A 13,411-nucleotide genomic window follows, 5' to 3' on the forward strand; every position below is an offset into this window, starting at 1 on the left:
ATAAGGAACCAAAAAAGCCTACCTCAAACAAGAAATTCTCCATTTGGGAAAACAAGAACAATAAGGCCTAGCCTTGATTGTAGCATCTATAAATGAAGATGTGAGTCGCCATATTTCACCATTTTCAAATGTTTTTGAAGCCCTACAAAAGTTGAAAGAACTCTATGACTCACACTTTGCGCTTGAAGTTGTCCAATTGATGTTTAAATTGTTTAGTCTTGAATTACAAAATGATGATCCTCTTGCTCTAGCATCAGAACTAAAATATATTGTGCATGATATCAAAGTCACTAATGTTGAACTAGAAATTCCTATATTCCTATACTGGATCAATCTGTGGAATCTTCTTCTGAAGCACTCTCTCCCCCACATGAAACTCCAACTACTGATGATACTTTGAGTGATGTGATTGACAGAATTGGGAGACTAAATCTTGATTCAGTCCCAACCCAATCAACTGAGCAACCTGGACCATCTCAGAAAGGTCCCCCATAGTGGCCGACAAAGACACTTGAAAGTGTTCATCTTGATGAAGTTGGAAAGACAAGAACAAGAAATTCAACCAGGAAAAATGTAGGTGATGTATATGATTTTGATTCACCTGTTTATATGGATGTTTCTTATGATTGTGAACTGAAATTGTCTACAGATTTTGAACCAACTTCCTTCAAAGAAGCCGCTTCTCACGATGAATGGAAAGAAGCGATGCAAAAGGAGTATGATGCCTTGATAACGAATGGAACTTGGAAGTTGGTTGATATTCCATTGGGAACCAAATCAATTGGCTACAAGTGGGTCTACAAGAATAAGTATAAATCTAATGGCTCACTTGAAAAGCACAAAGCTAGGCTTGTGGCAAAAGGTTTTGCACAAAAGAAAGGGGTCGATTATGAGGAGACTTTTGCCTCCACAAAAAAATGGGATACCATTCGAACACTCTTTGTCTTAGCAGTTCAGAACGGTTGGAAATTTCATCAAATGGATGTAAAAATTGCTTTCTTGAATGAAGATCTGAAAGAGAATGTTTTTATGTCCCAGCCTGAAGGATTTTTTATGAAGGGACATGAACATAAAGTATGCAAACTTGTGAAATCCTTGTATGGCCTCAAGCAAGCGCCGTGCGCCTGGTATGAAAATTTCACTGAGAATCTTCTAAAATTCAACTTCAAACATTATGATCTTGATGATGCAACTTTATTTGTCAAGAACATTGGCAAAACAGTTGTATATCTTGTGGTATATGTAGATGATCTTTTGATGACAGGGAACAATGAGAGCTACATTGCATCCATAAAGAAGGAATTGAGGAAAGGTTTTGAAATGATTGACTTGGGCTATGTTCACTACTATATTGGTATAGAAGTAACTCAACATCCGAAGTCTATATTCCTATCTCAAAAGAAGTACATTGGAGATCTGTTGAACAGGTTTGGCATGGTTGAGTACAATCCTCTGACTACTCCAATTAAAAAAAACTTAAAGCTCACATCCATTGAAGGAAAAGAATTTTAGGATGCAACAAAATATAGACATCTTGTAGGAAGTCTCAACTACCTAGCTACTACTAGACCAAACATTTTGTTGTTATTGGAATCCTCCCCAGGTTTGTGCAAAATCCTTGTGAGGGACATTGGTGTGCTGCAAAAAGAGTTCTAAAGTAATTGAAGGGAACCCAAGAATTTGGACTCAAGTATACACAGGTGGGTGACTTCAGCTTGATTGGATACTCTGATTGAGACTTCGATGGAGAAAAAGAAACTGGAGTATCTACTTTAGGTTATGCTATGAGTCTTGGATTAGGAGCTGTCTCCTGGATATCACACAAGCAATCAGTTCCAGCAGATTCTACAACAAAAGCAGAAAATGTGGCATCAGTTGAGGCAACAAAAGAAATTGTGTGGCCCAGGAAAATTTTGGAAGATTTGCAGGTAAAACAAGTACATTTAACTCCACTCATGATTGACAACACCTCTGCAATAAATTTGGCTAAGAACCCAAAGTTCCATGATCGAACGAAGTACATCAATAAAAATACCATCTGATTCGACATCATGTTGAGGCCAAGACAATCCATCTATGCCATTGTTCCACTAATGAGCAGATTGCAGACATCTTCAACAAAGTGCTTGGAAGAAAAAATCTTGAAAGATTCAGAACGATGCTTGGACTCACCAACATCCCTTCAGATTAAGGGGGGAATGTTAACACCTGATCATGGGGATTGGGTGAACACTTGTAAATAATTAAAATAGTAAATAATGGAAAATGAAGAGTCATCGGGAGGTGAAACCCAAGAGTCACTCCCTCATGTATATAACAATGAGTAATCTTAATGAATAAGCATAATTCATTTTAAGAGTTACCTCCTGGCCTGACAATATAAATGGATATAGCCCAAGCGGTTGCGTGGTTTCATATATATGTATGTACTTATGTATGTATTTGTTACAAACCATGGAACACAGGATTGTATAGTGATGTGGCTCAACCACAATAGTTTCCATGGTTAGAGAATGATATGGCATGATACAGGACACCACATGGGCCTGTTGACCGTGTATATGTCAACACTTCCAAGAAGCATAGTAAAAAGCAGTCAATAATTATTTTTAGTCATTGTCATCATTGTAATCCCAAATTATGCTATTTTGTATGTAAAAATGATTCTAGTATTACTATTAATCCATTTAACAAAACCTAGGTAAGCCTATGATTCTTATCAAAGTGTTTCACTCTAGGGATTTTCTTAACCTCCCCAATTACTTGTGTTTCTAAACACGATTAATTGACAATTTTTTTCTCCCATATATACCCCAAATCTAGGGTGGAACCCATTAACAAGGTCTTAGGTGAGTCTTAGTGTTATCAAGTCTATGTATTTTTATCATACTACATCATATATCTTGAATCGCAAAATTTGGTTAAGTCTTAAGACTCTGAGTTTATGTGTAAAATTCCCCTTCTAAGAGTTGATACTTGTAATATCCTGACGTAAAATTATTGTCTAGAAATATTTTTAGTGAATGGTTCCTAATAATTAGAACACCATTACCAAAATTATTTTTAGATACACTTTGAGGGTGGAAAATATGTAATCCTCTCTTGAGTCTATTAATTAAATTTCTGGAAAAAAAATAAAATAAAGTTAGCCATAAAATGTCAAAATATAAGATGAAGGGGCAAATTAATTACCCTCAAAGTGGAAAAATTATTCAAAAAATTATTGAGGCTATTTTCAAAGGAAAAAATTCAAGTCAAAATAAAAAGCCTCATTTCCAAGGCAGGATGGACTCGTTCAGAAATTCATTAGGCTAGAGAAGACTATTTCCCAACAAATCAAAATTTTTGGACCAAGCAGTTAATTATTTTGCACAATAAATGACAATTATATTTTTTGGAGGTTCTCCATGGTCCAAAAGTCAAATTTTGACCCCTGATCAAGGAAGATTGAATTATTTTGGAGATTTGTGCAAGCTAATCAAGGGTTCAAATTTTTTAGATGAGGATCAAGCTACTAGACATTATTTTTCAATTAGAGGGGTTGATACCTCTTATTATATATATAAGGAAGCATTTTTCTCCTCACACGACATTTTTATTTTTATTTTTTTAATTACTGAGCTAAGCTCTGTTGGAATGTTTTCTGCATTAATAAAATACTTTGGGGTTTCAATTCAAGGTGTCTCTCTCTTGATTTTTCATGGTATGTGTTGAATAATATTAATGCTCTAATTGTATTCATTATTGAATATTATTGTTTCATAGCTAGTAGTTGGATTATCTATTAGCACGGGTATCTTGTTTTAGGTATTGGGACATGTAAACACATTGAACCATGCATATGTAGCATGTATCTCTAGATATCTAGTGTTCTTGTGTGAATCAAACCCTTTTGAAACTAATAATCTATCTTTCGAGTGTGTAGAGATCTTCATCTAATTCAACCCTTAGGCATGCCCCAAGTACATGGACTATGAGATTATCTAATAATTTTTGGTGTAGGGTTTTGGCTAGTACATTAAATAAAAACTATTTCACTCATCTACCTTCAATTTCTTCTTGAGAAAAAATATTTATTTGCTAACTAGTGCTTGCATTTAAATTGTGAATAATGTAAATAATTTGTGAATAATTTTGTAAATTATTTTATAACCCTTGTATATTTATTTTCCTTTTTGTAAATAATATTGTGGATTGGCTCTATTTATCTAATTTGTTGGTGCCAAGGGTAAAAATTTAAAACATAGATCCAATGTTAGAGGATCCTAGCCCTCATCTAACCTAGACAGCTAGGGTTTGGGAAATATTCAGCCTTAGGAGGATCCATCCAACCTTTTAGATAAGTGCGTTCAGCCAAGAAGGGTGAATCTAGGGTCTAGACACCCAGTTCTATAAGACCCAGGTGATAAAATGTCAACGCCTTTCCTTTCATAGGAATCAACTATCCCTAGAGGGCCTATTTGTTGTAGTAAATGGGGTTTCCCACAAGTATTCATCATCTAAATACTTGGCAAGTGATCTTTGGTGGCTAAAATCAAATTTTGGGGCACATAAATCATCCATTTCCTTCATCAAGGGAAATCACAAGGGTTTGGAGGTATTTGAGGCCTAGCCGTAGCCCTTAGTAGCCTTCTCAAGCCTAGATGCAACCTTATCTTGGTCTATTAGCCATGGTCGCAAGCCTAGAATGGATTAGTAATATAATTGCATGTGGTTTTAGAAGTTAATAATTTGTTTTGCAGGCCTAACATCATTTTTTGTAGGGGTTTGAAGTGGATTCTCACTTAATATTTTCCATTTGATCCAAAGGATTTGATTTTTCTTGGCTAATTCGTGGTTTTGCAGGGCTACAAAAAATCTTGAAGGGGTTTCATGGGATCAAATTAGCCTCTAGGCCTAGCCGCAGGCCTAGAAGGCCATTTATACTCTAGCCACAAGGTTACCAAGGGCTACTAGCCCTATCTGTAGCTATTAAAGGGCCTATTAGCCCTTGCCACTAACAATTAAAGGCTTCATCTATCACTAGAATTGGTTCTAGGGCTAATCATTTATGTTCGCATGTGTTCAAGGGCCTAATCATTTCTAAAGCACTCCTCTTTGATGCCTCAAGCTTGTCCCAACTTGGCAAACTTGGTATTGAAGCAAGGCCATAAGGCCTAAAGAGTTTTTTATCACTCTTTTCCTCTCTTTCCTTAACTGTCACATTAATAATCAGATCTAAAGTAACCTATTACATAACATAATTACAAGCCCTAAACACTCCTAAATTCACTCATAACATTCCCATAATAATAACTAGTGTTTTGGAGATATTTTATAAATCTTTGGGTGGCTCATCTTGGTTATTAAGGATCTGATACAAAAATATCAAAGTTATGATCTCAATTTGCTGAGGTTTGATAAAAGCATAATAATTTCTTCACATTGGTAATCTTGCCTCACATATTGCACTAAAATTGGTCATTGGATTTTTGTAATATTTCTTAGTATTCTATGATAAGTTTTGTGACTAATTTATTGTATTTTTTTTTGTCGTCTAAAAAACTTTCATTAGATTTTTAGGAAAGCATAGCTTAAAAAATAAGTCTCAACAGTCCCCAGTCTCTCATTCCAACCAGACTTGTTGAGATTGGGGATTGGAGAATACCATATAAGACACTTTACATACATTATTTTCGGAAGGCATTCGAGCCTTAGCATACTAGGAGTAAACAAAAAGGAGACCAAAAATGACAGTAGCATATCAAGGAGGGGGATCATTAGAGAAATTTTGAGGTCTAAAATGGGCCTCCTAAGGAAATTATAAAATAATAGTGTAAAGAATAAAATAAGATTAGATTACATCATCAAATTTTAGAGAGAAAAAAGAAAAAACTACTTTTTCAATTCGTATTTTCAACTTATCTCCCTATGGGTTTACTCAAATTTTGAGCGAGAACACTCGTTGGATGCATAATTTGATTCCTCATCCAAGGATTATCCATGTTGCATACTTTTGATGGACCCTGATACATGAAAAATGAGAAATACATGAAAATGTGATTCCAATCATGTTTTTTCATGTATTTCTCATTTATCGTGTAGTGGGGTCCATCGAAAGTATGCAACATGGGTACTCCTTGGATGAGGAATTAAAATTTTCATCCAAAGAGTATTCTTGCTCAAAATTTGATTAAAAACTTAGGAAGATATGTTGAAATACAAGTTGAAAAAGTAGTTTTATTACTTTATTATTTTTTAATCTTTTTACTTTTTTACCCCAAAAATGGTGAATCATCCCCCTTGGTTGACATCATCATCTTGCATCCTATTGGTTCTTATAAAGTTTATTTTGGCTGTACATTTTTCTTAGGAGGCCCATTTTAGACCTCAAAAGTTCTCTAATGGGGGTGGGGATAATATAGGGGGAGCTGCAAAGTAACCAACACGATCATGCATATGGAAATCAATATGTTCCACCCACACTTCCAAGTTGCGAAGGTGGTCATTAGTGTGACGGTGGTTGTGATGAACACTGTCATCCTGTTCCAGAATTTCATTTTGACTATATTAGATATCATTGAAATAAGCCATAATTTCATTGCGATCTTCATACTTGTTGTCCCTGAGAATGTCCATATTGATTTGAATATCCCTTAGCTTCTCTACAATAGATTCCATGGTAGCAGGAGCCATTATGTCACTGGGAGAGAAATCTAGAGAAATAGCATCAACATTCTCGGTTTCCCGACTCACCGAGTTAGTGGAGAACAAAATATGGCTCAACTTGGGACGCCCTGCTTGGACATGCTGCCTCCCCCCCCTTCACAAGGGCGACCCCGTTGGTGGGGCATATTGAATTTGGCAGAACTTGACTTCTCACTGTGAGGAGAAACCGAGGGGAAACCTTCACATAAATAGGATTCAAGCGTGTGGAGCGATACGAAAGCAATCCCTATAGGCGTACTTCTAGATACTTCACCCCTGGGTATATATTGAGATAAAGACCCGACGCGTGCAATAAGAAATATAATAACCATGACCAAGAAACCGCTGCCCCGAATGAGTGTATACTAGAACCCCAACCCCATGAGCTATGAAACAAGAAGGGAAATTGTCCACTTAGACAGGAGAGATATACTGGGCATACCCCACCCAGCACCCTATTAACCCACCAAAATAGACTACACAGACCCAATCACACATAGGGGAAAATTCAGTAACGCTGACCCAGAATGGGCACCCAGACTGCCAACAAAACTAACTAGAGAATGGGTGGCACCCCCACACCAGTAGAAACCAGATAGAATTTCTAACAAGGAGCCAAGAACAAAGTGACCACAAACAATCAGAGATACAACCCTCCAACTACAATGACATGTAGAATAATTTATAACCACAAAGACCTTACCCCATGAAAAATACGGGAGCTACATGAGCTTCCATTTTCTTGGTGAGGGTTTATAGCAGGCTAAAGTGTGGAGTCAACTCAATGCCCCGTTCGCTCAGGTGCCCAAATCCCAGGGAAAAGAAAGATGGCATAACCTAACCCAAGCTGAAATATTACTGTCCTCCACTTCACCCCTCAACCAAGAGTGGCAAACTCTCTGTATTGGTTTGTCGAGCCTCAATTGGCTAGCCAATCAACCACTTTATTTCCGGCCCAGAGGAAGTTTCCAACGGTATCATACTCAAATCTTTCCAAGATGTGTTTTATTCTTTCTAGCTGGGCCTCAAGATGCCAGATCTTTACAATTTTGAATATGGGGGAGCCATCAATGATCTTTTGGGCCATCTGGACAACTAATTTAGAATCCCCTACTATATGGATCCTGAAGCATTCCTGATGAAAAGCTAAAGTGAGGCCCTTCTCTAAAGTAGTGATTTCAGTAACATTATTTGTTGTGCATCCACAATATCTAGCATATATCCTAGTGGGGAATCCCCTGGAATTGTGCAAAACACCACCAAAGCCCGCAGGTCCTGCGTTGCCTTTGGATGCTCTGTCGAAATTGATTTGAATACATCCTGATGGAGGCCGTAAAAAGACTGATGGAGATGATATTGGAGGATCCCTATTTGGTGTAGTAGAGGGATGAGACACATCCTGAGATAAAATGAGTGATAAGAGAATCACTCTCTCATGAGGAGAAGTTTGCCAATCATCAAGATCCCATTTCTATGATAGAATTGTTTCCCTCATATTTTCTTTAACAATACTCCAAATGGTAGCACTAGATGGAATATGATCATGAAAGATGGATTGATTCCTTTCTTTCCAAACATTCCAGAGGATGAATCCCAAGATCAGACAACATGCTCTGTTAACAATCGGGTTTTTGAAACGATTTTTAGGCCAACTTTCAATTATATGCAAAATGTCTTCCTGATGTTGGTCAATGCTGGGTACAAAAAGGGTAGCAACCATTTCCCATACCTATCCAGCAATGTGGCATGAGTGCAGAAGGTTTTGGATTGTTTCTTCCTATTTTCTACATAGGGGGCATTGAGAGGGACCCATAAATTATTTTTTCAACAACCGATCCCAAGTGAGGATTCTCATATGCCCAACGAGCCATAAAAAGTGCACAACTTTTGGCTAGACCTCCCACCCACAATATTTTACTCCAAATTATTCTGTTGTGGCATGTTGTGGGCTTCAACCTTGATAAGATAGGATTCTTTGAGAGAGAAGGAACTAGACGTCAAATACCCCCATCTTAATTTGTCGTGCTCCAAGGAGAAATGAATGCACCTCTGATGTATTTATTGCAAGAGGTGTTGCCAAAGTTCTTGAGGTGCCTCGAGTTTCCAATATGAATCAATTTTCCATTGTCTCCAACCCTGTTGATTTGAGGGCTCAATTCAGTAGTTAGCTACTCACCCCACACTTTGTTGGCGAAGAAGGAGTTTTAGTGTTGGAGGGAAGCATCTCAATCAAGATGAGGGAGATGTTGCTATGAATCCTCTCAAAATAAAGAAGTTTTTCCATCCTTAATTTACCAGAGGAAGTGATCCCGAATGAGGTAGCTGTTCTTATTAGCCAGATTCCATATGGCTGACCCTGATAGGAAGGCATGGTCCCACAAGAGCATGAAATGGGTTTTTAATTGACCATATTTTAGGGTCCATACCCATTTACATTGATTAGTTCCACCATGGATCCACACCCATCATATCTTTTCCCCTAAAGTTGCATTTAGATCCTCAAGGTCTCTTAGGATGAGACCCCCTTGAACTACGGGGAGATAAATTTTATTCTAGGCAACAATGGACCATTTCTTCTCAAGGGTGGCACCATGCCATAAATAATTTATGAAGATGGAGGAAAACTCTCGATATATACTCTTAGGGGCAAGGAGAATAGAGAGTTGGTAGAGCGATATTTCTTGCCGGATAGATTTAAGGAGAGTGGCACGCCCAGCCAGGTTCAAGACCCTGAATGTCTAGTTCGATATTTTTTTTAAGATTTTAGAGGAGAATTATTTCCAATGAGAAATGCGGAGGTGATTAGCAAGCAGAGGAACACCCAAATACTTCGACAAAAGAGACCCATTGGATAAACCTAAGATGTGATCCAGACACAATTGGATTGGACGATGAGTCTTAAAGAAATAAATATTATATTTTTCCTTGTTAAGGAGCATACCTGAGGTGGCTTGGAATTCCTAAAGGAACCCATCAATTGTTAAAGCTTCCCGGATCATGGCCTTGCCATACAATAGGTTATCATTAACAAATTACTGAGGGGTCATAAAAATGTCTGTTCTTGGAAGGTGGAGACCTTTCAGATCATTGTTGTATTTCTTTGCCTTAATTAATTGACTCATGCCCTTAGCTCTTATGAAAAATAAGAAGGGCGAGATCAGAGCTCCTTACCTGATACCTCTGGAAGATCAGAAGATGGAAGAGGGGGCACCATTTGCCAAAATTGAGAAAAAAGGGGTGGAGATCATTGAATGAATCCATCTTAGCCAATATTCTGCAAAACCAAAAGCTCTAATGACCGAAAGAAGATATGACCAACTGAGTTGGTTATATGCTTTTGGTAAATCCAACTTTAACAACATCCCCTGTTTCTTGTAGTGCTTGAGCGAATGAATAATTTAATGAGCATAACATATTCCATCCAGAATTTGTCGCCCTTCTACAAACCCCCACTGCTCTGGAATGATCATATTATGGAGAATTAGTTTCAGTCGACGAACTAGAATAGAAGAAAGGATCTTATATATCACATTTCATAAAGAAATAGGCATGAATCCACTAGGAGTGTTAGCCTCATTAGATTTTGGAATGAGAGTAAGGAAGGTGACATTTAATCTAGACCAGATATGCCTTCGTCAACGAGACTCCTCCACTAGCTTGACAATTTATGGGTCTACAAATGACCAACAAGCCTTAAAAAATTTAGAGGTGTAACCATCTAGGCCAGACACCTTGTTGGAAGGCATCTCTTTGACCACAATTTCCAATTTTTCATATGATATAGGTCACATTAAAGCCTCATTTTTCTCCTTAGTCACGAGTATAAGGATATGGCAGGTGATTCACTCAATATCTTCAGATCTGTCTATAACTTATTCAGATAAGAGAGATGAGTAGAAGTAAACTATTTCTCATTCCTACCTTGGTCATTTTCTAGACATACCCCCTCCCCTGAAGTAAGCGAAGTGATGTGGTTGTGTTTCTGATTGTTGATCATGGATCTATGGAAAAATTTTGAATTCTGCTCCCCCTCCTTAAGCCATTGAATTCTAGATTTTTGCCTCCATAATACTTCCTCTTGAAGCCTCCATTCTTCCAACTGAGATAACAAATGTCCTTCTTCGGTTTCCGACTCCTCGGTGTGACCTTCGCAAATTATCCACATTTGGATCATCTCCATTCTTTCCTCTAGCTTATGTTTTCAGTGAAGATGTCATCAAAATCCTCTCGTTTCCATATTTTGATTTTTAGTTTGAGAGTTTTGAGTTTCCGCTGGAAGATTTGAATGGGGGATTCCTTGGGTACCTCTAGGGTCTTCCACGATTTTTATAGCTTCCCCACAAAGCCTAGCTGTCGTAACCAAAAGATTTCAAAACGAAAGGGTTTGTTTCTCGGGGAAGAGTGGGGGGCCAAATTGAGACATATAGGCCAGTGATCAGATCCCAGAGAAGAGATAATTTATGCTTCAATAAATGATCATTTAAGAGTAATTCCTCTGATAGAAGGAAGTAGTCTAAATTTCATGCCACCTGGTTTTGACCACCTCTCCTGTTGTTCCAAGTGTGAAGCCCTGTCCACATGAATCTCTTCGATAAAATCATTAAGGGCTATGGAGATGGGATCTAGCCGTCTGAACCATGCAATTTTTTCTTCCAAATCCTGGATTAGATTAAAGTCTCGTCCTAAGATCCAATCTGAAGAGGAAATATTGGATCGAAGGACCTGAATGTATTTTTAAGAAAAATCTCCTTAGCATGGGGGGAGGCAGTCCCATAAAATGCTGTCAGACTAAACCACACTTCTAATCCAATAGGCTGGAAAGTTCTTGAAAGGGTGTAGTAGGTGCTGATCTAGTCCTTGAAGATTACTTGATTTGGGTTCCAAATCACCGCGATGCCACCGACTATTCTGTTATAAAATTATATATTACAGAGAAATGGAACACATAAAATATTGCAGGAATATAAACATAGAAAATACATAAAAAAAGAGAGACACATATATACGTGGTTCACCCAATTTGGGCTACGTCCACAAAGAAACAACCAGTCCTTTCTTTTATATTATCCAACAAAATGAAGAGATACAACCTACAACAAATCCGTTGTAATTTCGTCTTCACTCTCACATAATCTCCTCTCTCTTTCTCGCTCAGAATACACATACATATCCGCAATACAATTCCCTCATATATAGTGAGGGGTTGCCTTCTAGGGAAAAAAAACCTAAATTAAACATAACTTCTATCGTCAGATCTTCACCTAATGAACAACCCAGATTGACTACGAAATTACAACATTTTACAAGGCAATTTTACATGTATTTTTAGCTTCAGGGGGGTGGGCTCTAAAAATCACCGTTCCCTCCCCTGGCGACGCAAAAATAGGCGACGTTCCCGCTCCATTATGAACTAGGGTCCAAGGTTGTGATACCTTTGAATAAAGAAGAAAATCAGGTTCCGCACCCAACACATTCCAATGGCGTCTATCATCATTACTTCAGTATGCTTTCAGCAGTGCTGGCTAGCCTCCAATAATTTGTCAGCTGTCATTTTGGTTTCCTATAACAACACAATTTCTGATTTAAATTTGATTATTTTTTCATTCAGAGATCGAAGCTTACCTTTGCTATTGAAGCCTTGAATGTTCCATGAGACAACTTTCATTGAGGAGGGGGTACAGATCTGGGAAAGTAATTCGTCAATTGTCCCATTTGTCTAGAATTGAGCAGAAGTTCACCTGCTTCCCTGATGACCTCCTTTGTCATATTCTGACCCTTTTTTCCTTTCTCCGGTATGCCTGGATATGGGAGTGTCATAGAGAACATAACTTTGTCTTTGCTCGAATTGGTAGGTTTATGGTCTACCTTTTGTTTCCCCAGTCTGGCACTCCTTTGGTTGAAGATATTTCCAAAGTGTGTAAGTTGGTTAACTTGATTGATTTCATGTTGATAGTGAGCTCATTCTTGATAGTGGTAAGATATGATCTCTTCTTGAGATTATACATTTATTAGAATCTAAGAAGTAAGGGTCATTGATTGATAAAATTCTTGGCGCATCTCTCTCTCTTGGTCTTGACGATAAATTAGTGCATCTTGCATTCTATCTCTTTTCATCTTTGCATTCTTGCATCATTCCATTGTGCATTTGATAGTTTCTTCACACATTATGATTCAGTATTAGCAATCTCATTGTTCTATCGATGCTTGTTTCTATTGTGTTTAAAGAACATTAAAATTCCTCTTGTTCATAATTGTCTCACATCACATGTATAAGAGAATTATTCTAATTGACACATCTAATAAGCATCTTGAGTAATATGTATTGCTAATTTTGTTTCATTGAGATAAAGTTTTCTCTAAAGTGCTTCATTCATTTTCTATTTCCATCTTGTAATCTTGTGTTAAAGGATATCATTGTGAAAATTTTGGTTTCATGTAACAACCTCAGGTTAAAGTTCATGTAATAAAGGATGATAAAGGAAAAATAAGACCAAGGTCACGAGACATGTATTCCAAGTTGAATGTTGGGAAAACACTACAGTGGGAACCACTTTTGGTTTATTTATGGCTAAGGAAATTGGAAAAGGAAAAGAGGCAATAAATGACATTTAATTATAAGAAATAAAGGAAAATAGGAGAAACGGAAGGTGAAGAGACACATATTTGCATGCTAAGTAAATTAGAAGGAAAATGAATAAAAATGAAGAAAATAGAGACATAAATA

Source organism: Pinus tabuliformis, chromosome 6 (assembly GCF_031772625.1).
Source record: "Pinus tabuliformis cultivar Carrire ecotype Pingquan chromosome 6, CPIR1, whole genome shotgun sequence".
NCBI lineage: Eukaryota > Viridiplantae > Streptophyta > Pinopsida > Pinales > Pinaceae > Pinus > Pinus tabuliformis.